Source organism: Sinocyclocheilus rhinocerous, unplaced genomic scaffold (genome assembly GCF_001515625.1).
Source record: "Sinocyclocheilus rhinocerous isolate Xijiao unplaced genomic scaffold, SAMN03320098_v1.1 scaffold804, whole genome shotgun sequence".
In the NCBI taxonomy this organism is placed as follows: domain Eukaryota; kingdom Metazoa; phylum Chordata; class Actinopteri; order Cypriniformes; family Cyprinidae; genus Sinocyclocheilus; species Sinocyclocheilus rhinocerous.
Genome location: NW_015644009.1, coordinates 106,203 through 110,776, shown reverse-complemented (window position 1 = coordinate 110,776; position 4,574 = coordinate 106,203). Strand labels below are relative to the sequence as shown.

The 4,574-nt window shown below is 35.8% G+C and overlaps 1 long non-coding RNA gene across 1 annotated transcript; it reads left to right on the top strand.

Moving 5' to 3' along the window:
- The first annotated feature begins 3,334 nt into the window (after window positions 1-3,334).
- On the top strand, window positions 3,335-4,347 carry LOC107757840 (uncharacterized). Its single transcript, XR_001641969.1, has 2 exons — window positions 3,335-3,420; window positions 3,645-4,347. It is a non-coding gene; the product is annotated as an uncharacterized LOC107757840 (long non-coding RNA).
- Window positions 4,348-4,574: the final 227 nt, after the last annotated feature.

Sequence of the window (4,574 nt, the reverse complement as noted above, 5' to 3'; positions counted from 1 at the left end):
ACACAAATTAAGTAGCACAACTGTTTTCAACATTGATAATAATGTTTCTCGAGCAGCAAATCAGTATATGAGAATGATAATGTGACACTGAAGACTGGAGGAAAGGCTACTGAAAAATTCAGCTTTGATCACAGGATTAAAGTGTATTTGAAAAAGAATAGAATACTGTTATTTTAAAATTAAAATTTCACAATATTACTGTTTTGTACTGTAATTTTGATCAAATAAATATAGCCTTGGTGAGCAGAAGAAACGTCTTTTGAAAAATATTTAAAAATGTTAAGATTCCAGATTTTTGACTGGTAGTGTACATTAGCAACATTAACAAGGTGATCCTCCTTTTCAGCTGCCAGAGAAGGATATTGACAGTGCAGGCTCAGGATGGCGAAGAGGAGGAAGAACACAATTTTCTCATTTTTCTCATACCTTTGACATGTGTTAGTAGCTATACCCGTCACCTTAGGTCAACTTGATTGATCTTTGTGATCTTTGTGACCTTTCCCCTCCCCACCACGTGCCCCACCACATGGCGACCACCCACGTTGTGTTGACCCCGTGACCTATCCAGATGTGAAAACCGGCATATGTGAAATTCCGACGTCAACCTATGACCTCCGGGGATGACATATGATGTTTGTTCAGATGTTTGACTGTTTTCAGCGGATGACAGGCGATAAATGAAGTCTTGAGGAATGTTTTTGAAGATTTTATGGTCCGTCCCCACATCCGGGGGGTTTCCCTCATCTGGGGTCCGTGTGTCCGGTTGCATTCCAAGGCAGGCTTAGATAAATAGACCCTGTGCACTTCTGTGGAAAATCAGAAAAGAGCTGTGAAATACATCACGCACACACACACACAAACACACGCGCGCGCGCGCGCACACACACACACACACGTGCACGCACACACTGTAATGTATAATGAAATTGAAAATAAAACAATAAATAAATAAATAAAATTCCTCTTACATTTTTCCGTGACACAAAGTCTTCCTCCTAGTGCAGGTATGATGATTCTTCAAATGAGAGGTTTCCCAAAACCTCTAAAAACCCCCCTCTCTCTCTCTCTCTCTCTCACACACGCACACATTCAATCAGCCCAAGTCTTATTCTCTTCTTTTAAATGAAAATAAATGAATTAGGCAATCGTCATGTTTTATCAAGGCTTTCCATAGGCACAATTCAATTCAATTCGATTCAATTCACATTAATTTTTTATAACTTTTTCACAAAACAAATCGTCGCAATGCTGTTTCACAGAAAGATTTAAGCTTCTACATTATATTTAGAACCTTTTATATTTACATTTACATTATATTAATGATTTTTATACACTGTCATCCCCTAAACCTACCATCACAGTAAACATTCTAAATGTTTATATTTTCATAAACATCATGTAGCATAATTTATCATTTTAAAAAAGCCATATAATTTTTTTTTTACTGTAAATTCTGCATGTGCTTACATTTTTTATTAAATATTGTTTTTAATTGATCTGAATTATGACGACTCAATAAATTTCATCATAAACCACATTTACCTTGTTATATCAGTGTAATACTCATATCATTATACAAATTTGTGTTCTGATAAATCATATAAACAACCACACAATCCAAATCCTTTCATTATCTATTTCTATCATTCTGTCTTTCACACACTCACACACACGTTTTTTTTTTTGTAATGTTTTCTGGGGACGCTCCATAGGCGTAATGAATTTTTATTGTACAAACACCTACCCATCACACAAAAATCTCTGCATATGCTTAGATTTTTAATTAAATATTGTTTGTAAGTATTTTAATTATGAGGACTCAAGAAATATCCTCATAAACACATTTACGTTGTTATATCAGTGTAATACCCATGTAAAAATGACCCTGACTCCAGAATCACACCAAGATTCTTGACTTGTTTTTAGTTGTTTGACCCCTAGAGTCAAGGTATGTATTCGCCTTGAGAAATTCGTCTTTGTTTCCAAATGTGATGACTTCAGTACATGTTTGAAATGTTATGTTTGTAAGGGTGATGGTGGATAACGTAGCATGTCAACTGTTAGTTCGAATAATATGGCAATATTTTAAATGTATTGTCTTAAATAAAGAATATAATATGTTTTTTGAAATATTTAAACGATAGATGATATGCATAGTAAAGATACTTTTAACATAAAATATATAAAAAATAACTTCTGAAAGAGTCTTCTCCACAGTCAGTAATCAGAGATCACAGATTCTCCTGAGAAAGTCAACACGCTCATTTTCTTAAACAAAAACTGTTTATGTTTTTTGGGGTGGGCCAAATAATACAGGAGAGATGCTATAGAAATCTCTATATTGTTTATTTTACATATCTTTACTCTTTAATATTGTTGTTTTCTTTATTTCTTTTATCTTCTGAGAAGCTCAAGAACTATGGTTCTTTGGTAATTGTAATATGGTTTAGGTTTATCTTCTGATAGTGAAGCAGTATTAAACCACCAGACATTTGTAGCAGGCGCCTCATATAGGACACTCAGGAAACTATTTAACTTATTTCTGCAAAAAAGTAATAATTAAGTATCTACTGAATTGTTTCATATCTTTTTATCATGTCTTTATTTTTTTGCACCAAATTATGGGGAGCTGTATCAATAAGAGTACTGATAATTATTGATAATTTTCACTGATAACATCATTATTTAACCATGCCCATCCTTAACGAGACTCAATTGACTATATTGTGTAATCTATGAATTGATGTGTTCAGTTGTCTGTGCTCATGACTTAGTAACACTTTGCATGGTTAAAGAACAGGTGTAATGTTCAAAATGTTTTGGCTTAGTATTTGTAGAAAGTAGCACTGAATAAATGTTGATTCATGTATGAATGCAGTGTGTTTTTGTATTTTCTATTATAATTTAATATTTTTGTATTGGTTTGCATTGCATGTATTTAATGGGTGTATTTACTATAAATCCCCTATAATTAGATTACTATTAGATTTTATAAGGTTTCTTTTTTGCACCAGAGAAGGTTTATGAGTTTATTAGTTCTATATGTATTTCAAGGTAATGGTTTCAATGTATTTCAAGCACATCCTCAAGACCCCGACTAAAGGTGAGGTGTAAATATAAAAAATAAAGGTGGACGTGGTATTTTGGTCGTTAGGACATACTTGGTACGTTGCTGCGACCAATATGATCCTGTACTGTCACATCCAGAGTGTGTGACGCTCCGCTACGTTTTCCACTCTATGGACGTGCGCTCCACTCAGTTGCTCTAACCGCCCAAGCAAGCGCTCCGTTAATATTCCGCTCACGCTCGCCGTAAACCAATTCCCGCTCAGATCCCGCTCCGTTCTGTAAAGAACAAATTTGCGTGCGTTATATTAGATTATAAATTACTGTTGCCTATATCTAGCCTACATTCTGTAGGTCTACCTATTGGGGTGTGACGCTCGGCTACGTTTTCCGCTCTAGGGTCGTGCGCTCCACTCAGTCGCTCTAACCGCCCAAGCAAGCGCTCCGTTAATATTCCGCTCACGCTCGCCGTAAACCAATTCCCGCTCAGATCCCGCTCCGTTCTGTAAAGAACAAATTTGCGTGCGTTATATTAGATTATAAATTACTGTTGCCTATATCTAGCCTACAATCTGTAGGTCTACCTATTGGTTCGGGTCAGTTTTTTTTATTTTTTTATAATATTTTAATAGGCCTAAGTGGTGTAGGCTAATATCTTCTGTACTCTGTAGTTCTGTATTTAGGTCTATATACAGCTGTGTGTTATCTTAGGTCTACAGTTTAACTGAGATTATTTAATAACTACGGAGCTCCGAATATAATTCGAATTAACAATTCGTTTCTACGACGTCAGCAGGTTTGATAATTTTTTTAATTTATTTATTATTATTTATTAATTTTAAGCAATAATGATTTTAATAAGTAATTACGAAATATAATAATTCGTTCCACGATTTAGGCCTACTATAGGGAATGAACGAATTAACGAACGAATGAATTCGTGGCAGCTAAGCCTAAACAAGAGAACGAATACTTAATTCGTGGCCATAATGTAGTCCTAGCATAAAAGAGAACTAGCCTATTCTAAATTCGTGGCTGTGATTTTGTCTGCATGTCATGATCGGGGCTCCGTACAACCGAATATAACCTTAGCCTACCTGTTTATTCATTTATTATGGTATGTAACTAGCTCACCTTTTGCTGCACCATGTTTGCATACATCTTCGTGCTTTCTGTAATCAATATGAATCTGTACTAACTTTAACAGTCTCCCCGCACTCCCTCTCAGTTTCTTCTCCCTGCTCATTCTTAACTTAGATTTTTTTACTTTACATTTATGTATAAGGCTTGCAACTTCGTTGAAACAATATCTGAACTCCATAACTGCTCTACTATTCTCGATCTCTACAGATTCTCGATCTCGAACAAGCAAATCACCAAACGGCATTCTGGGTTGAGCGAGCGGCGCTGAGCGTATTGAGCGAGCGGAGCGGAATCTTCAGAAAGGCGCTCTGCGCTCTTAAGGAAATATTACCACTCCGCTCCCCGCTCCGCTCACATGCTCTGCT